Here is a 26,845-nt window from a genome sequence, read left to right on the forward strand (position 1 = left end):
CGATGTTATATGCGACTAAACGTCCTTTTTTCTCTCACGATAAGTCATTTCAAAAATCACGGCAACGGACGTTGGTTTATATGATATCACTGCCACCGCATTAGACATTATTATTATGATTAATGGAAGGAGACGTGGCGTGTTATCCAAGCATTAATGGCAGGGAAAGACCTTTGTACTGCGAACGACACATAAGGAGTTTCTGGGTGTTTCGCCCTCATTTCTGCTCCGAGGTTTTGATTGTGGCATTTATTTGAGATTTAGAATCCAGTATTCCTATAGGCTAATTATTGTTTCTTTTATGAATTTAATAAAGAACTCTGTCTCGTATTCTGTCCAAACGATCCACGTAGGCTACTTTTGTCCATTCGTTTTTCCTTTTTTAACCCGTAATTGAAAAACGAAAAATGAACGGTTGTCTTTTTAAAACGCAAAGTTGAACACCAAAATTTTAATTTGAACTGGCTACACAAACTGCTGCGCAAAAAAAAAGTAAATACCGACGCATTTTCTGATTTTTGTTTATGACTTTTTGCCCCTTTATTAAACATTTAAAATATTCACAAATTAATATAAAACATGTCGATTTTACTGGTTTTCAAAGGCCAAATTAGAACCTGGAATTGATGTTTTTCCCGCAGTGCTGAATGAGAAGAGCCATTAATAGCCTATTATAAATAAACTATTGTTTTCTAAGTGTCGGCTAAAATCACATCTCCATCTCCGCTGTTAAGCAGATGCGCTTTTAGAGAGAAATGCACCTTTCATACAGATTAGGTACATAATCAGAAGGTATTAGCTTTCGATTCGAATTTGTTCGTTTTAAAGTGGACATTTCAAGCTTTAGCCTACATAGGCTATATTTTGTTTCAATTCTCACGCTCCAGTTTATGGAGATCATGAAAGTGCGTCTGATTTTTTTTTTTTTTTTTTTTACAAAAGCACAACGTTTTCTTGTTATTGTGAGTTTACACAAATAAAAGTAGTTGAGAATAATGTATTATTATTTTCTGTATGACCAGAAATGACAGAGTATTTTAAGTTGTTTCCACTGTTAATAGGAAAATGCAAGTGGTCACGCCCGCGCCTCCGTGCCATGCAGTGCGCGCTCCACACTCAGCTTTGTTCCTTTTTTGCATAAAAGCGTCTTCTAAATATAGCTTATTAAATGTTATAATATAATAAAATAATATAAAATGATTATTATTTGCGTAGCTATACATGGACCTCAAACACACCGCGTCTTCTAAGTCAGGTGACTGCAAATGCGCAAAAACTGTTTCCATTGCAGTTTTGCGAAATATTCCTTTTTCGAATTGCCTGAAAAACCACCTCATGCGAGCATAAAAACGTTCTTGCGATAAACGGGAGTTTTTGCGAAATTAACGTGTTTCCATTGTGCGTATTTTTAATTTGCAATTTCAATTTGCGCAATTTGAAGGGTAGCCTAATGGAAACGCGGCTAGTGTCTCTCCGCAACTTGCAATGCGCATAAGCCGCGTAACCTTGTTCTCCGCAAGGCGACTTCGCTGCTTCGTCTTGATCCGATTCTGCTTTTTCTCAGGTGGTGGTGGAGCTGTCTGGACATCTGAGGCTTCAGGCGTTCCTGATTCACCATCGTCCGTCACGTCTGGCCTCTGAAAAAAAGCTTTTACGGCTAGTCTGCCTGGGCCTGGCCATATTTGAAACGTCTCACTCATTCGTTCGTTGTTTAGGTCTATATTACAGCCGTTTTAGGCTTGCGCTTTATTTGAAATGCAGCATGCGATGTTGTTTAATAACTTTCAAACGGTAGAGCCTGTTCCTTTATAACATAGCCAAAGGTCGGTGTATTTTTGTTTTATACATTCTAGGCTTATTCTCAAATTCAGATTGTGTTAGGGGGGCGGGATTATTAGGTAATTTTAATCGGACAATTTGACCGGAGAGATTTAATTTTGTCGGACATTTCATTTTTTTTCCGGCCAATGTCCGGTAATTACCGGACAACGGAAACCCTGGTGTGTGTGTGTGTGTGTGTGTGTGTGTGTGTGTGTGTGTGTGTGTGTGTGTGTGTGTGTGTGTGTGTGTGTGTGTATGTGTGTGTGTGTGTGTGTGTGTGTGTGTGTGTGTGTGTATGTATCTATCTATCTAACTTATTTATCTATCTATCTCTCTGTCATAAACTTCAAACTACTTTAAACTTTAAACCAATTTAAACTTCTTAAGTTTAAAGCTCCCAGCTCCCAAGCAACTCCATAGCAACCAAACTTGAGTATCCTAGCAACCGTTTTGCAAGACCTATATCTCTATATCAGAACATCGTATAGAGATGAGGTTTGGCTCTTTTGACTCATGCTAGCAAACAGCACTTTCAACATGCTACACATGCTAGCAGTGAATAGCTACATGCTATTAGCGATTAGTTAAGTAAGAACTCTATAAAAACTCCATAGTAACCATCTGTGACAACTACCAACCACCTAGTAACACCATATCAACCGCTCTAAATACCATAGCAACCACCCAGAACACCCTAGCAACCACCTAGCAACCACCCAGAACACCCTAGCAACCACCCAGAACACCCTAGCAACCGCCTAGCAACCACCCAAAAGACCCTAGCAACCACCCAGAATACCATAGCAACCACCCAAAAGACCCTAGCAACCACCCAGAATACCATAGCAACCACCCAAAAGACCATAGCAACCGCCTAGCAACCACCCAGAATACCCTAGCAACCACCCAAAACACCCTAGCAACCACCCAGAACACCCTAGCAACCGCCTAGCAACCACCCAAAAGACCCTAGCAACCACCCAAAAGACCCTAGCAACAGCCTAGCAACCACCCAGAATACCCTAGCAACCACCCAAAACACCCTAGTAACCACCCAGAACACCCTAGCAACCACCCAAAAGACCCTAGCAACCGCCTAGCAACCACCCAAAACACCCTAGCAACCACCCAGAACACCCTAGCAACCACCCAAAAGACCCTAGCAACCGCCTAGCAACCACCCAGAATACCCTAGCAACCACCCAAAACACCCTAGCAACCACCCAGAACACCCTAGCAACCACCTAGCAACCACCCAGAATACCCTAGCAACCACCCAAAACACCCTAGCAACCACCCAAAAGACCCTAGCAACCGCCTAGCAACCACCCAAAAGACCCTAGCAACCGCCTAGCAACCACCCAGAACACCCTAGCAACCGCCTAGCAACCACTCAAAATACCCTAGCAACCACCCAAAATACCCTAGCAACCGCATAGCAACCACCCAGAATACCCTAGCAACCACCCAAAACACCCTAGCAACCACCCAGAACACCCTAGCAACCACCCAAAATATCCTAGCAACCGCCTAGCAACCACCCAGAATACCCTAGCAACCACCCCAAAGACCCTAGCAACTGCCTAGCAACCACCCAGAATACCCTAGCTACCATCCAAAACACCCTAGCAACCACCCAGAACACCCTAGCAACCGCCTAGCAACCACCCCAAAGACCCTAGCAACTGCCTAGCAACCACCCAAAACACCCTAGCAACCACCCAGGACACCCTAGCAACCACCTAGCAACCACCCAGAACACCCTGGCAACCTCCCAAAATACCCTAGCAACACCATAGCAACACCATAGCAACATCCTAGCAACCGCTTAGCAAAAAACTTTCTGCTCCAAACTTTCTCAAGCCAACTTAAAGTTTGTCTCGACGAACTTTCGCATCTAGTTAAGTTGGCTTGAGAAAGCCAACATATTGAAATCCTATTTAAACTTATTAAGTTGGCTTGAGAAAGCCAACATATTGAAATCCTATTTAAACTTATTATTAAGTTGGCTTGAGAAAGCCAACATATTGAAATCCTATTTAAACTTATTATTAAGTTGGCTTGAGAAAGCCAACATATTGAAATCCTATTTAAACTTATTAAGTTGGCTTGAGAAAGCCAACATATTGAAATCCTATTTAAACTTATTATTAATATTATTATTATTCTTCTGTAAATAACTGTTGACTCAAACTCGCCCTAGAGCTTTAACTCTACATACTCCAAACTCGGCTCAGACACTCAAACTGATCTGAAGTTTTATGCTATATCTTTTCAGACTGATCGGACTTACGGTTTTCCTACAAATGACGATCAAAACTCGGAAAAACTCCCATTGACTTAACATTGGGCATTCTAAAAAAATTCAAACTCACCAACCGACAAAAATTCAAATCTAAATCCCTTGAAAACTAAATCAAACTGCCATTCTATATATATTAGCCAATGAAACTCATTTAAACTAATAAACTCTAATCTCATACACTTATAAACTAATTAACTTAAATTTAATAACTAATTAACTAATAAACTCATGAATTCATAGACTTATGAACTCTTAAACTCATAAATTAATAAACTCTGAACTCTAAACTCATTTAAACTTATAAACTCTAAACTCAAAAACTTGTACACTTATAAACTTATCAATTTATACACTTATAAACTCTAAACTCTGAGTGTGTGTGTGTGTGTGTGTGTGTGTGTGTATCTATCTATCTACCGCTCTGAGTACCATAGCAACCACCCAGAACACCCTAGCAACCACCTAGCAACCACCCAGAACACCCTAGCAACCACCCAAAAGACCCTAGCAACCACCCAAAACACCCTAGCAACCGCCTAGCAACCACCCAGAACACCCTAGCAACCACCCAAAACACCCTAGCAACCACCCAAAATACCCTAGCAACACCATAGCAACCACACAAAACATCCTAGTAACCACCCATAACACCCTAGCAACCGCCTAGCAACCACCCAGAACACCCTAGCAACCACCCAAAAGACCCTAGCAACCGCCTAGCAACCACCCATAATACCCTAGCAACCACCCAAAACACCCTAGCAACCACCCAAAACACCCTAGCAACCGCCTAGCAACCACCCAGAATACCCTAGCAACCACCCAAAACACCCTAGCAACCACCCAGAACACCATAGCAACCGCCTAGCAACCACCCAAAAGACCCTAGCAACCGCCTAGCAACCACCCAGAATACCCTAGCAACCACCCAAAACACCCTAGCAACCACCCAAAAGACCCTAGCAACCGCCTAGCAACCACCCAAAACACCCTAGCAACCGCCTAGCAACCACCCAAAAGACCCTAGCAACCACCCAGAACACCCTAGCAACCGCCTAGCAACCACCCAAAAGACCCTAGCAACCACCCAAAAGACCCTAGCAACCACCCAGAATACCCTAGCAACCACCCAAAACACCCTAGCAACCACCCAGAACACCCTAGCAACCGCCTAGCAACCACCCAAAAGACCCTAGCAACCACCTAGCAACCACCCAAAAATCCCCTAGCAACCACCCAGAACACCCTAGCAACCGCCTAGCAACCACCCAAAATACCCTAGCAACCGCCTAGCAACCACCCAAAAGACCCTAGCAACCACCCTAAATATCCTAGCAACCGCATAGCAACCACCCAGAATGCCCTAGCAACCACCCAAAACACCCTAGCAACCACCCAGAACACCCTAGCAACCGCCTAGCAACCACCCAAAAGACCCTAGCAACCACCCAAAATATCCTAGCAACCGCCTAGCAACCACCCAGAATACCCTAGCAACCACCCAGAATACCATAGCAACCACCCAGAACACCCGAGCAACCGCCCTAAATACCCTAGCAACATCATAGCAACCACCCATAACATCCTAGCAACCGCCTAGCAAAAAACTTTCCGGTCCAAACTTTCTCAAGCCAACTTAAAGTTTGTCTCGACGAACTTTCGCATCTAGTTAAGTTGGCTTGAGAAAGCCAACATATTGAAATCCTATTTAAACTTATTATTATTATTCTTCTTACTAAAACTGTTGACTCAAACTCGCCCTAGAGCTTTAACTCTACATACTTCAAACTCGGCTCAGACACTCAAACTGATCTGCAGCTATATGCTATATCTTTTCAGACTGATCGGACTTACGGTTTTCCTACAAATGACGATCAAAACTCGGAAAAACTCCCATTGACTTAACATTGGGCATTCTAAAAAAATTCAAACTCACCAACCGACAAAAATTTAAATCTAAATCCCTTGAAAACTAATTCAAACTGCCATTCTATATATATTAGCCAATGAAACTCATTTAAACTAAAAAACTCTAATCTCATACACTTATAAACTAATTAACTTAAATTTAATAACTAATTAACTAATAAACTCATGAATTCATAGACTTATGAACTCTTAAACTCATAAATTAATAAACTCTGAACTCTAAACTCATTTAAATTTATAAACTCTAAACTCAAAAACTTGTACACTTATAAACTCATCAATTTATACACTTATAAACTCTAAACTCATAAACTCTGAGTGTGTGCGTGTGTGTGTGTGTGTGTGTGTGTGTGTGTGTGTGTGTGTGTGTCTGTGTCTGAGTGTCTGAGTGAGTGTGTGAGCGAGGTAGTCTGTTTGAGTGTGTGTGTGTGTGTGTGTGTGTGTGTGTGTGTGTATCTATCTATCTACCGCTCTGAATACCATAGCACCCACCCAGAACACCCTAGCAACCACCCAGAACACCCTAGCAACCACCCAAAAGACCCTAGCAACCACCCAGAACACCATAGCAACCACCCAAAACACCCTAGCAACCACCCAAAATACCCTAGCAACACCATAGCAACCACACAAAACATCCTAGTAACCACCCATAACACCCTAGCAACCGCCTAGCAACCAGCCAGAACACCCTAGCAACCACCCAAAAGACCCTAGCAACCACCCAAAAGACCCTAGCAACCGCCTAGCAACCACCCAGAATACCCTAGCAACCACCCAAAACACCCTAGCAACCACCCAGAACACCCTAGCAACCGCCTAGCAACAACCCAGAATACCCAAGCAACCACCCAAAACACCCTAGCAACCACCCAGAACACCATAGCAACCGCCTAGCAACCACCCAAAAGACCCTAGCAACCGCCTAGCAACCACCCAGAATACCCTAGCAACCACCCAAAACACCCTAGCAACCACCCAAAAGACCCTAGCAACAGCCTAGCAACCACCCAAAAGACCCTAGCAACCACCCAAAACACCCTAGCAACCGCCTAGCAACCACCCAAAAGACCCTAGCAACCACCCAGAACACCCTAGCAACCGCCTAGCAACCACCCAAAAGACCCTAGCAACCACCCAAAAGACCCTAACAACCACCCAAAATATCCTAGCAACCACCCAGAATACCCTAGCAACCACCCAGAACACCCTAGCAACCGCCTAGCAACCACCCAAAAGACCCTAGCAACCACCTAGCAACCACCCAAAAGACCCTAGCAACCACCCAAAACACCCTAGCAACCACCTAGCAACCACCCAAAACACCCTAGCAACCGCCTAGCAACCACCCAAAAGACCCTAGCAACCACCCAAAAGACCCTAACAACCACCCAAAATATCCTAGCAACCACCCAGAATACCCTAGCAACCACCCAGAACACCCTAGCAACACCCTAGCAACCACCAAAAATACCCTAGCAACCGCCTAGCAACCACCCAAAAGACCCTAGCAACCACCCAAAACACCCTAGCAACCACCTAGCAACCACCCAAAAGACCCTAGCAACCACCCAGAACACCCTAGCAACCGCCTAGCAACCACCCAGAATACCTTAGCAACCGCCTAGCAACCACCCAAAAGACCCTAGCAACCACCCAGAACACCCTAGCAACCGCCTAGCAACACCCTAGCAACCACCCAAAATACGTTGGCAACCGCCTAGCAACACCATAACGACCACCCATAACATCCTTGCAACTGCCTAGCAAAAAACTTTCCGGTCCAAACTTTCTCAAGCCAACTTAAAGTTTGTCTCGACGAACTTTCGCATCTAGTTATTATTATTATTCTTACTAAAACTGTTGACTCAAACTCGCCCTAGAGCTTTAACTCTACATACTTCAAACTCGGCTCAGACACTCAAACTGATCTGCAGCTATATGCTATATCTTTTCAGACTGATCGGACTTACGGTTTTCCTACAAATGACGATCAAAACTCGGAAAAACTCCCATTGACTTAACATTGGGCATTCTAAAAAAATTCAAACTCACCAACCGACAAAAATTTAAATCTAAATCCCTTGAAAACTAATTCAAACTGCCATTCTATATATATTAGCCAATGAAACTCATTTAAACTAATAAACTCTAATCTCATACACTTATAAACTAATTAACTTAAATGTAATAACTAATTAACTAATAAACTCATGAATTCATAGACTTATGAACTCTTAAACTCATAAATTAATAAACTCTGAACTCTAAACTCATTTAAACTTATAAACTCTAAACTCAAAAACTTGTACACTTATAAACTCTAAACTCATAAACTCTGAGTGTGTGTGTGTGTGTGTGTGTGTGTGTGTATCTATCTATCTACCGCTCTGAATACCATAGCAACCACCCAGAACACCCTAGCAACCACCTAGCAACCACCCAGAACACCCTAGCAACCACCCAAAAGACCCTAGCAACCACCCAAAATATCCTAGCAACCACCCAGAACACCCTAGCAACCACCTAGCAACCACCCAAAACACCCTAGCAACCGCCTAGCAACCACCCAAAAGACCCTAGCAACCACCCAAAATACCCTAGCAACACCATAGCAACCACACAAAACATCCTAGTAACCACCCATAACACCCTAGCAACCGCCTAGCAACCACCCAGAACACCCTAGCAACCACCCAAAACACCCTAGCAACCACCAAAAATACCCTAGCAACACCATAGCAACCACACAAAACATCCTAGTAACCACCCATAACACCCTAGCAACCGCCTAGCAACCACCCAGAACACCCTAGCAACCACCCAAAACACCCTAGCAACCACCCAAAATATCCTAGCAACCGCCTAGCAACCACCCAGAATACCTTAGCAACCACCCAAAACACCCTAGCAACCACCCAGAACACCCTAGCAACCGCCTAGCAACCACCCAGAATACCATAGCAACCACCCAAAAGACCCTAGCAACCGCCTAGCAACCACCCAGGATACCCTAGCAACCACCCAAATCACCCTAGCAACCACCCAGAACACCCTAGCAACCGCCTAGCAACCACCCAAAAGACCCTAGCAACCGCCTAGCAACCACCCAGAATACCCTAGCAATCACCCAAAACACCCTAGCAACCACCCAGAACACCCTAGCAACCGCCTAGCAACCATCCAGAATACCCTAGCAACCACCCAAAAGACCCTAGCAACCACCCAAAAACCCTAGCAACCGCCTAGCAACCACCCAGAATATCCTAGCAACCACCCAAAACACCCTAGCAACCACCCAAAAGACCCTAGCAACCGCCTAGCAACCACCCAAAAGACCCTAGCAACCACCCAGAATACTATAGCAACCACCCAAAATACCCTAGCAACCGCCTAGCAACCACCCAAAAGACCATAGCAACCACCCAAAATACCCTAGCAACCACCCAGAATACCCTAGCAACCACCCAAAATACCCTAGCAACCGCCTAGCAACCACCCAAAAGACCCTAGCAACCACCCTAAATATCCTAGCAACCGCATAGCAACCACCCAGAATACCCTAGCAACCACCCAAAACACCCTAGCAACCACCCAGAACACCCTAGCAACCGCCTAGCAACCACCCAAAAGACCCTAGCAACCACCCAAAATATCCTAGCAACCACACAGAATACCCTAGCAACCACCCAAAACACCCTAGCAACCACCCATAACACCCTAGCAACCACCCAAAAGACCCTAGCAACCACCCAGGACACCCTAGCAACCACCTAGCAACCACCCAGAACACCCTAGCAATTGCCCAAAACACCCTAGAAACACCATAGCGACCACCCATAACATCCTAGCAACCGCCTATCAAAAAACTTTACGGTCCAAACTTTCTGAAGCCAACTTAAAGTTTGTCTCGACGAACTTTCGCATCTAGTTAGTGGTGCTTTTTTAAAGCAACACTATTGTTATTGTTAATACTTATTATACACAAAGTTTGGCGCGTAACTTGCCCCGCACCGTTTGTCACAGACCCCTGATTGAGGTGTCATATCGACCGGCTCATTGAGTAGAGGTGTGCTATGACTTTTCTAAGCGATCGGGTGTACGATGTTCGCACAGCGGACGAAAAAGCGGCCAAAAAAGTCCCATTGACTTTACATGGGGAGTTCTAAAAACATTTGAATCCCAACTGCCGTTTTCACACACACCACTCCAAAGGGCCTGACACCCCTGCGTTTCTCTCCCTCTCTCTCTCCCTCAGAGGATTTATATTATCAAGCAGCCAATAAGTAATGGCCTAAAATCTTCATAGCCACACCCTAGCAACCAGTTACAGCACCCTAGCAACCACTCTGAGCTCCCTAGCAACCACCCTAAACCAATAAATAATATAAAAACATTTGTTTTACATTTTTTAAAGCAATATCACACTCGTAGCCTTGCGATATTGCTCCATGCTTGTGTACTGAAGGAACTCGTTATTAAAGATTTTAAGAACTCTATAAAAACTCCATAGTAACCATATTTGACAACTACCAACCACCTAGTAACACCATAGCAACTACCAAAAATACCTTAGCAACCACCCTGAACACCCTAGCAACGTCTAGAAATGCTCTAGTAACCACCAAAAAACTCTAGCAACCAACCAGAACACCCTAGCAACTGCCTAGCAACCACCCAGAACACCTAGCAACTGCCTAGTAACCACCCAAAACGCCTAGCAACCACCTAGCAATGCCCTAGCAACCACCAAGAATACCCTAGCAACTGCCTAGCAACCACCAAAAATACCCTAGCAACTGCCTAGCAACTACCCAGAACACCTTAGCAACTGCCTAGCAACACCATAGCAACCACCCAGAAAACCCTTGCAACCACCACCTGGCAACAGCATCTTGCTAAAAACATGCTAGCAACATACTAATCATGTTAGCATCATGCTAGCAACATGCTAATCAAGCTAGCATTATGCTACCAACATGCTAATCAAGCTAGCATTATGCTAGCAACATGCTAATCAAGCTATCATAATGCCAGCAAAATGCTAATCAAGCTAGCATCATGCTAGCAACATGCTAATCAAGCTAGCATTATGCTAGCAACATGCTAATCATGTTAGCGTCTAGCTAAAAACATGCTAGCAACATGCTAATCATGTTAGCATCAAGCTACCAACATGCTAATCAAGCTAGCATCATGCTACCAACATGCTAATCAAGCTAGCATCATGCTTGCAACATGCTAATCAAGCTAGCATAATGCTAGCAACATGCTAATCAAACTAGCATCATGCTAGCAACATGCTAATCAAGCTAGCATTATGCTAGAAACATGCTAATCATGTTAGCGTCTAGCTAAAAACATGCTAATCATGCTAGCATCAAGCTACCAACATGCTAATCAAGCTAGCATTATGCTAACATAATGCTAATCAAGCTAGCAACATGCTAATCATGCTAGCATCATGCTACCAATATGCTAATTAAGCTAGCATCATGCTAGCAAAATGCTATTCAAGCTAGCATTATGCTAACAACATGTTAATCAAGCTAGAACAATGCTAGCAACATGCTAATCATGTTAGCATCTGGCTAAAAACATGCTAGCAAAATGCTAATCATGCTAACATCTTGTTAAAAGCATGCTAGCAACATGCTAATCATGCTAGCATCATGCTACCAACATGCTAATCATGTTAACAACATGCTAATCATGCTAGCATCATTTTAACAACATGTTAATCATAGTAAATCATGCTGGAATGTGGTAAATCGTAGTAAATCATCTTAGAAACATGGTAAATCGTGGTAAATAATGCTAAAACGTGGTATATCATGGTATCACAACATGTTAATTGCGTTAGCATCTGCCCAGTGGCGAGTTTTGCCACTGCAAGCACCACTTCACATTTTCTTCAGGAAATGTACATTCTAGTTAAGTTGGCTTGAGAGAGCCAACATATTGAAATCCTATTTAAACTTATTATTATTAATATTATTATTATTATTCTTCTGTGAAAAACTGTTGACTCAAACTCGCCCTAGAGCTTTAACTCTACATACTCCAAACTCGGCTCAGACACTCAAACTGATCTGAAGTTATATGCTATATCTTTTCAGACTGATCGGACTTACGGTTTTCCTACAAATGACGATCAAAACTCGGAAAAACTCCCATTGACTTAACATTGGGCATTCTAAAAAAATTCAAACTCACCAACCGACAAAAATTCAAATCTAAATCCCTTGAAGACTAATTCAAACTGCCATTCAATATATATTAGCCCAGGGGTTCCCAAACTTTTTCGTTCTAGGACCCACCTAGACAAGTATAATCAATCTCAAGACCCACTTGCACTGGTGCTACCAACTTTCTCAGTTGGTCGCACCAGCATGATTTGGTCGCACATTTTTTTTTCTACATGCAATGGGATTAATCAATGCATGCTTGATGGTCTTAATCTGCATTCCCTAGTTTTGCACTGATGTAAAAAGACTGACAGTGACAAGCCTTCATGTTAGCAAAATATTTTAAACTTTTAACTCTTAAAAAAACTTTTAAAAACATGTAGGCCTACTGTATGTTCTTTAATGTTTGATTATAATTTTACCGTCTTCACATAGGGATGGGAAATGATAAGATTTTATCAATAATAATAATGCTACTGACGATTCTGATTATCGATCCGATTCTTTAACGATTCTCTTATCGATTCTTGATAGCACTGTGTGGAAAAATGTAGTCATATGGTTTTCAAAAAAAAAGCAAGGGGTTTTATTTATTTTAAAGCTTGAGTAAGCAAACTGTACTCTTTATGTAATTTATGTAATAAATAGAACTTTATTGTAAAGTGTTACTGATTCAAACGTCTCCTGAGTTCACTGTTGGAAAGATCAGTTGTCCATTCATTAAAATGAATCGTTCAAAGGAGTCATTAGTTCGCGAATTGGACGTGTCGTGCGCGTTGTGTGATTCTCCCAGCAGTTAAGACATAGACATCCAAGATTTGTGTCAACACAGAAAACATTTCATCACTGGATAGTTTTTTTTCGTTTAATTAAAGTGTTGTTTTATGTCAGCTGAATGTCTGGGACGCTTTTCAGAGAAGATAAGGCAACAACTTATTTAGCACAATTCACACCCAGCGGTAATTGAGGAAGAAAAAAAAAATCTCCGAATGCTCCACATGAAACTTTGGTCTTCCGACCTTTTACCACCGTGTCGATTTATTTTTATTAAAATGTGCGAGGGAGAGAGAGCAAGACAGCGCTTAGTTTGGAGACGGTGAAGTCTTTTTTACACTTTCGCCTGGCTCCGAAGAGAGAGAGAGAGAGCTCGCGCGACCGAGTATCTCTCTCTGCTCGTTCTTTCAGTTAAATGTGCACTGTGACTCTGTCACAAGCGCAGCAGTTCATCTACTCAGCGATCAAATAACACTTTGGCGGGCGCTAAAACTCATAGTCGTTTGGTCATTAATCGGACTGGTTTTGTTTCACTCATCGTAACGTAAATTTAGCTGCAGCTAAGTGCCTTTGTGCGACCCACCTTTTCTCACTGTGTGACCCACAAGTGGGTCGCGACCCACAGTTTGAAAACCACTGTATTAGCCAATGAAACTCATTTAAACTAATAAACTCTAATCTCATACACTTATAAACTAATTAACTTAAATTTAACAGCTAATTAACTAATAAACTCATGAATTCATAGACTTATGAACTCTTAAACTCATAAATTAATAAACTCTGAACTCTAAACTCATCTAAACTCATTTAAACTTATAAACTCTAAACTCAAAAACTTGGACACTTATAAACTCATCAATTTATACACTTATAAACTCTAAACTCATAAACTCTGAGTGTGTGTGTGTGTGTGTGTGTGTGTGTGTGTGTGTGTGTGTGTGTGTGTGTGTGTGTGTGTGTGTATCTATCTATCTACCGCTCTGAATACCATAGCAACCACCCAGAAGACCCTAGCAACCACCTAGCAACCACCCAGAACACCCTAGCAACCACCCAAAAGACCCTAGCAACCACCCAAAATATCCTAGCAACCACCCAGAACACCCTAGCAACCACCTAGCAACCACCCAAAACACCCTAGCAACCGCCTAGCAACCACCCAAAAGACCCTGGCAACCACCCAAAATACCCTAACAACACCATAGCAACCACACAAAACATCCTAGTAACCACCCAAAAGACCCTAGCAACCACCTAGCAACCACCCAGAATACCCTAGCAACCACCCAAAACACCCTAGCAACCACCCAGAACACCCTAGCAACCACCTAGCAACCACCCAAAACACCCTAGCAACCACCCAAAAGACCCTAGCAACCACCCAAAATACCCTAGCAACACCATAGCAACCACACAAAACATCCTAGTAACCACCCATAACACCCTAGCAACCGCCTAGCAACCACCCAAAACACCCTAGCAACCACCCAAAATACCCTAGCAACACCATAGCAACCACACAAAACATCCTAGTAACCACCCATAACACCCTAGCAACCGCCTAGCAACCACCCAGAACACCCTAGCAACCACCCAAAACACCCTAGCAACCACCCAAAATACCCTAGCAACACCATAGCAACCACACAAAACATCCTAGTAACCACCCATAACACCCTAGCAACCGCCTAGCAACCACCCAGAACACCCTAGCAACCACCCAAAAGACCCTAGCAACCACCCAAAAGACCCTAGCAACCACCTAGCAACCACCCAGAATACCCTAGCAACCACCCAAAACACCCTAGCAACCACCCAGAACACCCTAGCAACCGCCTAGCAACCACCCAGAATACCCTAGCAACCACCCAAAACACCCTAGCAACCACCCAGAACACCATAGCAACCACCCAGAACACCATAGCAACTGCCTAGCAACCACCCAAAAGACCCTAGCAACCGCCTAGCAACCACCCAAAACACCCTAGCAACCACCCAAAAGACCCTAGCAACCGCCTAGCAACCACCAAAAAGACCCTAGCAACCACCCAAAACACCCTAGCAACCGCCTAGCAACCACTCAAAAGACCCTAGCAACCACCCAGAACACCCTAGCAACCGCCTAGCAACCACCCAAAAGACCCTAGCAACCACCCAAAATATCCTAGCAACCACCCAGAATACCCTAGCAACCACCCAAAACACCCTAGCAACCACCCAGAACACCCTAGCAACCACCCAGAAGACCCTAGCAACCACCTAGCAACCACCCAAAAGACCCTAGCAACCACCCAAAACACCCTAGCAACCGCCTAGCAACCACCCAAAAGACCCTAGCAACCACCCAGGACACCCTAGCAACCACCTAGCAACCACCTAGAAGACCCTAGCAACCACCCAAAAGACCCTAGCAACCACCCAAAATATCCTAGCAACCGCCTAGCAACCACCCAGAATACCCTAGCAACCACCCAAAAAACCCTAGCAACCACCCAGAACACCCTAGCAACCGCCTAGCAACCACCCAAAAGACCCTAGCAACCACCTAGCAACCACCCAAAATACCCTAGCAACCACCCAGGACACCCTAGCAACCACCTAGCAACCACCCAGAACACTCTAGCAACCTCCCAAAATACCCTAGGAACACCATAGCAACAACCCATAAAATCCTAGCAACCGCCTAGCAAAAAACGTTCTGGTCCAAACTTTCTCAAGCCAACTTAAAGTTTGTCTCGACGAACTTTCGCATCTAGTTATTATTATTATTCTTCTTACTAAAACTGTTGACTCAAACTCGCCCTAGAGCTTTAACTCTACATACTTCAAACTCGGCTCAGACACTCAAACTGATCTGCAGCTATATGCTATATCTTTTCAGACTGATCGGACTTACGGTTTTCCTACAAATGACGATCAAAACTCGGAAAAACTCCCATTGACTTAACATTGGGCATTCTAAAAAAATTCAAACTCACCAACCGACAAAAATTTAAATCTAAATCCCTTGAAAACTAATTCAAACTGCCATTCTATATATATTAGCCAATGAAACTCATTTAAACTAAAAAACTCTAATCTCATACACTTATAAACTAATTAACTTAAATTTAATAACTAATTAACTAATAAACTCATGAATTCATAGACTTATGAACTCTTAAACTCATAAATTAATAAACTCTGAACTCTAAACTCATTTAAACTTATAAACTCTAAACTCAAAAACTTGTACACTTATAAACTCATCAATTTATACACTTATAAACTCTAAACTCATAAACTCTGAGTGTGTGTGTGTGTGTGTGTGTGTGTGTGTGTGTGTGTGTGTGTGTGTGTGTGTGTGTATCTATCTATCTATCTACCGCTCTGAATACCATAGCAACCACCCAGAACACCCTAGCAACCACCCAGAACACCCTAGCAACCACCCAAAAGACCCTAGCAACCACCCAAAATATCCTAGCAACCACCCAGAACACCATAGCAACCACCCAAAACACCCTAGCAACCACCCAAAATACCCTAGTGTGGCATGAGGCGGTGAGGGCTCTCAATAAAGAATCTAGCTTACGGTGATAATTGTCGACTACGCCACCCTGAATAAATCAGGGAATATCTAAATAACCCAGCAATTTGCATTAGGTCTCACAGGTTCGTGTGTGTGTCAGGGAGGTTAGAGACAGGAGTACAACTAAATTACAAAAAAAAGGTATTTTATTGACATACAAATAGTTAAAAACAGTACATCTTCTTAAAACAAGGGCGCTCAGCGCTCAATGCACAAATATCAAAGGACAAAAACAGGTGCTCGCAGGGGACAATATGAATGGCACACACCAACATAGTCCTCTACCCACGAGGGTAGGAGGAGTTTCAGCCAAACACAAAAAAATAAAACAACCAGGCTGAGTCGACCAGCGGAAGGACCACTTAATGGCTTTTCCAAAAGCGCAATCCTACTCACACACACGTCACCGTGCACTTGGATCACACATGCAAGCACTTCAAAAGTGTCACCCACTGCAACACCATCACTACAACACTGCAAGAGAAGGTCCTTCCGCCTGGCCACCTCAGTTCCTGGAAGAAACAAAATGAATAGACAAAAAAAGAAAGTAATTGAGTTTAGTAAAACCCCAAAATAATAACCAGAGAAAATATCACAGCCAAATTACACATACAATAATCAAGATAAACAATAGATTAAATAAATCTAAACAAAATACACAAAGTTGAACTAAAGAAATGAATAACAAAAGAATAGAGCTGGTGCAGCACACACACACATACACGCACTCGCGCGTGCACACACACACTGGTTCTCGTACAAATAACAGGCAATTATTATTAATCACAACATTTCTATCACACTGAAAGAGGGAAAGGAAGTAGACGATACAAATCCTGTGCCCTTATGAACTCCCGCCGGCGCGATCAGCGCGACACGGGGGGCAGCGCAAGCACCGTGGTTATCCGGGTGAACTCAAGTTCATAGAAACACGGAAGAACGAAAAGGAAATTTTGCAGGGAACCAGCAAAATGGTCCCGAAGACGAAAGGGAGGACCCGCGCCTCACGAACGCCAAAAGATGACATCACCCCACATATAATCCCCACAGGCTACTGTTTACCGCGATCATCATAACCACCGATTAACTGAAGGGTGCGCAGACACCTATTCTGAGCTGATGAAATGCACCGTCGGAAAAGCGCTTAAATGAAACGCTGAGGCGCTAGTGGATGACGCACGAGGGGGCGGAGCAAAGACGTGACGCATCTCAGGATACAGCCAACCCGCATTAAATAGACCATACTCTCCCCTGATAGGACACCACAACTATCAATCACTTAACTAATACTGTCACAATCCATCCCCGCCTTTTGTATCGTCGCCCCGACGATAGACCACTAGCCCATGACGGCTACACGACGAGAAACGAGTGATACACAAGTTCTCTGCCTTGACGGCTACACAAATACGAATGAGATACTTACTACAAGTTCTCTGCCATGACGGCTACTCGACGAGAAACGAGTGATACACAAGTTCTCTGCCTTGACGGCTACACAACGAGAAACGAGTGATGCACAAGTTCTCTGCCTTGACGGCTACACAAACACGAATGAGACACTTACTACAAGTTCTCTGCCATGACGGCTATACAACGAGAGATGCACAAGTTCTCTGCCTTGACGGCTACACAAACATGAATGAGACACTTACTACAAGTTCTCTGCCTTGACGGCTACACAAACACGAATGAGATACTACAAGTTCTCTGCCATGACGGCTACTCGACGAGAAACGAGTGATACACAAGTTCTCTGCCTTGACGGCTACACAAACATGAATGAGACACTTACTACAAGTTCTCTGCCTTGACGGCTACACAAACACGAATGAGATACTACAAGTTCTCTGCCATGACGGCTACTCGACGAGAAACGAGTGATACACAAGTTCTCTGCCTTGACGGCTACACAAACACGAATGAGACACTTACTACAAGTTCTCTGCCATGACGGCTATACAACGAGAGATGCACAAGTTCTCTGCCTTGACGGCTACACAAACATGAATGAGACACTTACTACAAGTTCTCTGCCATGACGGCTATACAACGAGAAACGAGTGATGCACAAGTTCTCTGCCTTGACGGCTACACAAACATGAATGAGACACTTACTACAAGTTCTCTGCCATGACGGCTATACAACGAGAAACGAGTGATGCACAAGTTCTCTGCCTTGACGGCTACACAAACATGAATGAGACACTTACTACAAGTTCTCTGCCATGACGGCTACTCGACGAGAAACGAGTGATGCACAAGTTCTCTACCTTATAGGTTCCCCAACCAAGCTGCGGCCCTACAGCTTAGCCAGCAGCACTTTTCCGACGGTTGCTCAAACTGAGACTGCCCACCCCTTAATGGAGCTAAACCTGCACGAGCCGGTGGAACCCGAGAAGGTCTACGTTCCCCTTCGCAATGCCTAGCAAACTGGCCAGGCCGCGGACAACGTCTACAAATAATTTGATTAACCCGCGGCGATCGAGTACGTAACTGGGAATTTTGAATTTGAACCATGCATTGAGTAAGTTGATTCAATTGTCGTTGATTTCTCAACATGTCTCGCAATTCGTTCAGCTTGAATGTCGCTAGAACACTATTAGCCCCTGTATACTGTTGCCCCTGTACCCCATACAGGTGACGTAACGCCTTAATTTCATTTGGGTCCCCCCTCTCGTCCTCAGACCAATACCGTGCAACCAATTCTCTCAATTCGCACAATTCATCTTCCATAGCTGCGAACCACGCAATCACTTACCACAGAAGAAACTTATCTCGGAAGGTTACGCCTACCCTTTGCAACAGGATCGCCACCGTCTACTTCCTGGCACAAACACAAAAAGAGGAAAAGAAACACAAAATCCCCCCAAAATTTTTGTAAAATTTTTTTTTATAGCACTCGCGTCTCTGCCTTGCACAACTGACACACAATCCTGCCGACTACGCCAAATGTGGCATGAGGCGGTGAGGGCTCTCAATAAAGAATCTAGCTTACGGTGATAATTGTCGACTACGCCACCCTGAATAAATCAGGGAATATCTAAATAACCCAGCAATTTGCATTAGGTCTCACAGGTTCGTGTGTGTGTCAGGGAGGTTAGAGACAGGAGTACAACTAAATTACAAAAAAAAGGTATTTTATTGACATACAAATAGTTAAAAACAGTACATCTTCTTAAAACAAGGGCGCTCAGCGCTCAATGCACAAATATCAAAGGACAAAAACAGGTGCTCGCAGGGGACAATATGAATGGCACACACCAACATAGTCCTCTACCCACGAGGGTAGGAGGAGTTTCAGCCAAACACAAAAAAATAAAACAACCAGGCTGAGTCGACCAGCGGAAGGACCACTTAATGGCTTTTCCAAAAGCGCAATCCTACTCACACACACGTCACCGTGCACTTGGATCACACATGCAAGCACTTCAAAAGTGTCACCCACTGCAACACCATCACTACAACACTGCAAGAGAAGGTCCTTCCGCCTGGCCACCTCAGTTCCTGGAAGAAACAAAATGAATAGACAAAAAAAGAAAGTAATTGAGTTTAGTAAAACCCCAAAATAATAACCAGAGAAAATATCACAGCCAAATTACACATACAATAATCAAGATAAACAATAGATTAAATAAATCTAAACAAAATACACAAAGTTGAACTAAAGAAATGAATAACAAAAGAATAGAGCTGGTGCAGCACACACACACATACACGCACTCGCGCGTGCACACACACACTGGTTCTCGTACAAATAACAGGCAATTATTATTAATCACAACATTTCTATCACACTGAAAGAGGGAAAGGAAGTAGACGATACAAATCCTGTGCCCTTATGAACTCCCGCCGGCGCGATCAGCGCGACACGGGGGGCAGCGCAAGCACCGTGGTTATCCGGGTGAACTCAAGTTCATAGAAACACGGAAGAACGAAAAGGAAATTTTGCAGGGAACCAGCAAAATGGTCCCGAAGACGAAAGGGAGGACCCGCGCCTCACGAACGCCAAAAGATGACATCACCCCACATATAATCCCCACAGGCTACTGTTTACCGCGATCATCATAACCACCGATTAACTGAAGGGTGCGCAGACACCTATTCTGAGCTGATGAAATGCACCGTCGGAAAAGCGCTTAAATGAAACGCTGAGGCGCTAGTGGATGACGCACGAGGGGGCGGAGCAAAGACGTGACGCATCTCAGGATACAGCCAACCCGCATTAAATAGACCATACTCTCCCCTGATAGGACACCACAACTATCAATCACTTAACTAATACTGTCACACTAGCAACACCATAGCAACCACACAAAACATCCTAGTAACCACCCATAACACCCTAGCAACCGCCTAGCAACCAGCCAGAACACCCTAGCAACCACCCAAAAGACCCTAGCAACCACCCAAAAGACCCTAGCAACCACCCAGAACACCCTAGCAACCGCCTAGCAACCACCCAGAATACCCTAGCAACCACCCAAAACACCCTAGCAACCACCCAGAACACCATAGCAACCGCCTAGCAACCACCCAAAAGACCCTAGCAACCGCCTAGCAACCACCCAGAATACCCTAGCAACCACCCAAAACACCCTAGCAACCACCCAAAAGACCCTAGCAACCGCCTAGTAACCACCCAAAAGACCCTAGCAACCACCCAAAACACCCTAGCAACCGCCTAGCAACCACCCAAAAGACCCTAGCAACCACCCAGAACACCCTAGCAACCGCCTAGCAACCACCCAAAAGACCCTAGCAACCACCCAAAATACCCTAGCAACCACCCAGAACACCCTAGCAACCGCCTAGCAACCACCCAAAAGACCCTAGCAACCACCTAGCAACCACCCAAAAGACCCTAGCAACCACCCAAAACACCCTAGCAACCACCCAGAACACCCTAGCAACCGCCTAGCAACCACCCAAAAGACCCTAGCAACCACCCAGGACACCCTAGCAACCATCTAGCAACCACCCAGAACACCCTAGCAACCACCCAAAAGACCCTAGCAACCACCCAAAATATCCTAGCAACCGCCTAGCAACCACCCAGAATACCCTAGCAACCACCCAAAAAACCGTAGCAACCACCCAGAACACCCTAGCAACCGCCTAGCAACCACCTAAAAGACCCTAGCAACCACCTAGCAACCACCCAAAAGACCCTAGCAACCACCCAGGACACCCTAGCAACCACCTAGCAACCACCCAGAACACCCTAGCAACCTCCCAAAATACCCTAGGAACACCATAGCAACCACCCATAAAATCCTAGCAACCGCCTAGCAAAAAACGTTCTGGTCCAAACTTTCTCAAGCCAACTTAAAGTTTGTCTCGACGAACTTTCGCATCTAGTTAAGTTGGCTTGAGAGAGCCAACATATTGAAATCCTATTTAAACTTATTATTATTATTATTATTAAGTTGGCTTGAGAGAGCCAACATATTGAAATCCTATTTAAACTTATTATTAATATTATTATTATTATTATTCTTCTGTGAATAACTGTTGACTCAAACTCGCCCTAGAGCTTTAACTCTACATACTCCAAACTCGGCTCAGACACTCAAACTGATCTGAAGTTAGTTGCTTTATCTTTTCAGACTGATCAGACTTACGGTTTTCCTACAAATGACGATCAAAACTCGGAAAAACTCCCATTGACTTAACATTGGGCATTCTAAAAAAATTCAAACTCACCAACCGACAAAAATTCAAATCTAAATCCCTTGAAAACTAAATCAAACTGCCATTCTATATATATTAGCCAATGAAACTCATTTAAACTAATAAACTCTAATCTCATACACTTATAAACTAATTAACTTAAATTTAATAACTAATTAACTAATAAACTCATGAATTCATATACTTATGAACTCTTAAACTCATAAATTAATAAACTCTGAACTCTAAACTCATTTAAACTTATAAACTCTAAACTCAAAAACTTGTACACTTATAAACTCATCAATTTATACACTTATAAACTCTAAACTCATAAACTCTGAGTGTGTGTGTGTGTGTGTGTGTGTGTGTGTGTGTGTGTGTGTGTGTGTGTGTGTGTGTCTGAGTGTCTGAGTGAGTGTGTGAGCGAGGTAGTCTGTTTGAGTGTGTGTGTGTGTGTGTGTGTGTGTGTGTGTGTGTGTGTGTGTGTGTGTGTGTGTGTGTGTGTGTGTATCTATCTATCTACCGCTCTGAATACCATAGCAACCACCCAGAACACCCTAGCAACCACCTAGCAACCACCCAGAACACCCTAGAAACCACCCAAAAGACCCTAGCAACCACCCAAAATATCCTAGCAACCACCCAGAACACCCTAGCAACCACCTAGCAACCACCCAAAACACCCTAGCAACCACCCAAAAGACCCTAGCAACCACCCAAAATACCCTAGCAACACCATAGCAACCACACAAAACATCCTAGTAACCACCCATAACACCCTAGCAACCGCCTAGCAACCACCCAGAACACCCTAGCAACCACCCAAAACACCCTAGCAACCACCCAAAAGACCCTAGCAACACCATAGCAACCACACAAAACATCCTAGTAACCACCCATAACACCCTAGCAACCGCCTAGCAACCACCCAGAACACCCTAGCAACCACCCAAAAGACCCTAGCAACCACCCAAAAGACCCTAGCAACACCATAGCAACCACACAAAACATCCTAGTAACCACCCATAACACCCTAGCAACCGCCTAGCAACCACCCAGAACACCCTAGCAACCACCCAAAACACCCTAGCAACCACCCAAAAGACCCTAGCAACACCATAGCAACCACACAAAACATCCTAGTAACCACCCATAACACCCTAGCAACCGCCTAGCAACCACCCAGAACACCCTAGCAACCACCCAAAAGACCCTAGCAACCACCCAAAATACCCTAGCAACCGCCTAGCAACCACCCAGAATACCCTAGCAACCACCCAAAACACCCTAGCAACCACCCAGAATACCCTAGCAACCACCCAAAACACCCTAGCAACCACCCAGAATACCCTAGCAACCACCCAAAACACCCTAGCAACCACCAAAAAGACCCTAGCAACCGCCTAGCAACCACCCAGAATACCCTAGCAACCACCCAAAACACCCTAGCAACCACCAAAAAGACCCTAGCAACCGCCTAGCAACCACCCAAAAGACCCTAGCAACCACCCAAAACACCCTAGCAACCACCTAGCAACCACCCAAAAGACCCTAGCAACCACCCAAAAGACCCTAGCAACCACCCAGAACACCCTAGCAACCGCCTAGCAACCACCCAGAATACCTTAACAACCGCCTAGCAACACCATAGCAACCACCCAGAACACCCTAGCAACCGCCTAGCAACACCCTAGCAACCATCCAAAATACCTTAGCAACCGCCTAGCAACAACATAGCAACCACCCAGAACACCCTAGCAACCGCCTAGCAACCACCCAGAATACCCTAGCAACTGCTTAGCAACACCATAGCAACCACCCAGAATACCCTAGCAACCGCCTAGCAACACCATAACGACCACCCATAACATCCTTGCAACTGCCTAGCAAAAAACATTCTGGTCCAAACTTTCTCAAGCCAACTTAAAGTTTGTCTCGACGAACTTTCGCATCTAGTTAATATTATTATTCTTCTGTGAAAAACTGTTGACTCAAACTCGCCCTAGAGCTTTAACTCTACATACTCCAAACTCGGCTCAGACACTCAAACTGATCTGAAGTTAGTTGCTTTATCTTTTCAGACTGATCGGACTTACGGTTTTCCTACAAATGACGATCAAAACTCGGAAAAACTCCCATTGACTTAACATTGGGCATTCTAAAAAAATTCAAACTCACCAACCGACAAAAATTCAAATCTAAATCCCTTGAAAACTAAACCAAACTGCCATTCTATATATATTAGCCAATGAAACTCATTTAAACTAAAAAACTCTAATCTCATACACTTATAAACTAATTAACTTAAATTGAATAACTAATTAACTTAAATTGAATAACTAATTAACTAATAAACTCATGAATTCATAGATTTATGAACTCTTAAACTCACAAATGAATAAACTCTGAACTCTAAACTCATTTAAACTTATAAACTCTAATCTCATACACTTATAAACTAATTAACTTAAATTGAATAACTAATTAACTAATAAACTCATGAATTCATAGACTTATGAACTCTTAAACTCATAAATTAATAAACTCTGAACTCTAAACTCATTTAAACTTATAAACTCTAAACTCAAAAACTTGTACACTTATAAACTCATCAATTTATACACTTATAAACTCTAAACTCATAAACTCTGAGTGTGTGTGTGTGTGTATCTATCTATCTACCGCTCTGAATACCATAGCAACCACCCAGAACACCCTAGCAACCACCCAGAACACCCTAGCAACCACCCAAAAGACCCTAGCAACCACCCAAAATATCCTAGCAACCACCCAAAAGACCCTAGCAACCACCCAAAACACCCTAGCAACCGCCTAGCAACCACCCAAAAGACCCTAGCAACCACCCAAAACACCCTAGCAACCACCCAAAATACCCTAGCAACACCATAGCAACCACACAAAACATCCTAGTAACCACCCATAACACCCTAGCAACCGCCTAGCAACCACCCAGAACACCCTAGCAACCACCCAAAAGACCCTAGCAACCACCCAAAATATCCTAGCAACCGCCTAGCAACCACCCAAAAGACCCTAGCAACCACCCAAAACACCCTAGCAACCACCCAAAATACCCTAGCAACACCCTAGCAACCACCCAAAACACCCTAGCAACCACCCAGAACACCATAGCAACCGCCTAGCAACCACCCAAAAGACCCTAGAAACCACCCAAAACACCCTAGCAACCGCCTAGCAACCACCGAAAAGACCCTAGCAACCACCCAGAACACCCTAGCAACTGCCTAGCAACCACCCAAAAGACCCTAGCAACCACCCAAAATATCCTAGCAACCACCCAGAATACCCGAGCAACCACCCAAAACACCCTAGCAACCACCCAGAACACCCTAGCAACCGCCTAGCAACCACCCAAAAGACCCTAGCAACCACCTAGCAACCACCCAAAAGACCCTAGCAACCACCCAAAACACCCTAGCAACCGCCTAGCAACCACCCAAAAGACCCTAGCAACCACCCAGGACACCCTAGCAACCACCTAGCAACCACCCAGAAGACCCTAGCAACCACCCAAAAGACCCTAGCAACCACCCAAAATATCCTAGCAACCGCCTAGCAACCACCCAGAATACCCTAGCAACCACCCAAAAAACCCTAGCAACCACCCAGAACACCCTAGCAACCGCCTAGCAACCACCCAAAAGACCCTAGCAACCACCTAGCAACCACCCAAAAGACCCTAGCAACCACCCAGGACACCCTAGCAACCACCTAGCAACCACCCAGAACACCCTAGCAACCTCCCAAAATACCCTAGGAACACCATAGCAACCACCCATAAAATCCTAGCAACCGCCTAGCAAAAAACGTTCTGGTCCAAACTTTCTCAAGCCAACTTAAAGTTTGTCTCGACGAACTTTCGCATCTAGTTATTATTATTATTCTTCTGTGAATAACTGTTGACTCAAACTCGCCCTAGAGCTTTAACTCTACATACTCCAAACTCGGCTCAGACACTCAAACTGATCTGAAGTTAGTTGCTTTATCTTTTCAGACTGATCGGACTTACGGTTTTCCTACAAATGACGATCAAAACTCGGAAAAACTCCCATTGACTTAACATTGGGCATTCTAAAAAAATTCAAACTCACCAACCGACAAAAATTCAAATCTAAATCCCTTGAAAACTAAATCAAACTGCCATTCTATATATATTAGCCAATGAAACTCATTTAAACTAATAAACTCTAATCTCATACACTTATAAACTAATTAACTTAAATTTAATAACTAATTAACTAATAAACTCATGAATTCATATACTTATGAACTCTTAAACTCATAAATTAATAAACTCTGAACTCTAAACTCATTTAAACTTATAAACTCTAAACTCAAAAACTTGTACACTTATAAACTCATCAATTTATACACTTATAAACTCTAAACTCATAAACTCTGAGTGTGTGTGTGTGTGTGTGTGTGTGTGTGTGTGTGTGTGTGTGTGTGTGTGTGAGCGAGGTAGTCTGTTTGTGTGTGTGTGTGTGTGTGTGTGTGTGTGTGTGTGTGTGTGTGTGTGTGTGTGTGTGTGTGTGT

The 26,845-nt window shown here is 43.9% G+C and overlaps 2 long non-coding RNA genes across 3 annotated transcripts in view; one reads left to right on the top strand and one right to left on the bottom strand.

Annotated features, from left to right (window-relative positions):
• The window catches only part of LOC309491363, a 105,537-nt gene that overhangs the window by 65,341 nt on the left and 13,351 nt on the right, over nt 1–26,845 (top strand). The gene's annotated exons all lie outside the window — the stretch shown is intronic.
• Nucleotides 16,551–20,848, bottom strand: LOC309491364. The gene is made up of 3 exons (XR_014203058.1): nt 18,446–20,848; nt 18,124–18,400; nt 16,551–18,077 (listed from the first exon to the last, which is right to left on the bottom strand). It is a non-coding gene; the product is annotated as an uncharacterized lncRNA (long non-coding RNA).

The sequence above is a fragment of the Leuciscus leuciscus genome (assembly GCF_965113295.1).
Source record: "Leuciscus leuciscus genome assembly, contig: HAP1_SCAFFOLD_152, whole genome shotgun sequence".
Classification (NCBI taxonomy): domain Eukaryota; kingdom Metazoa; phylum Chordata; class Actinopteri; order Cypriniformes; family Leuciscidae; genus Leuciscus; species Leuciscus leuciscus.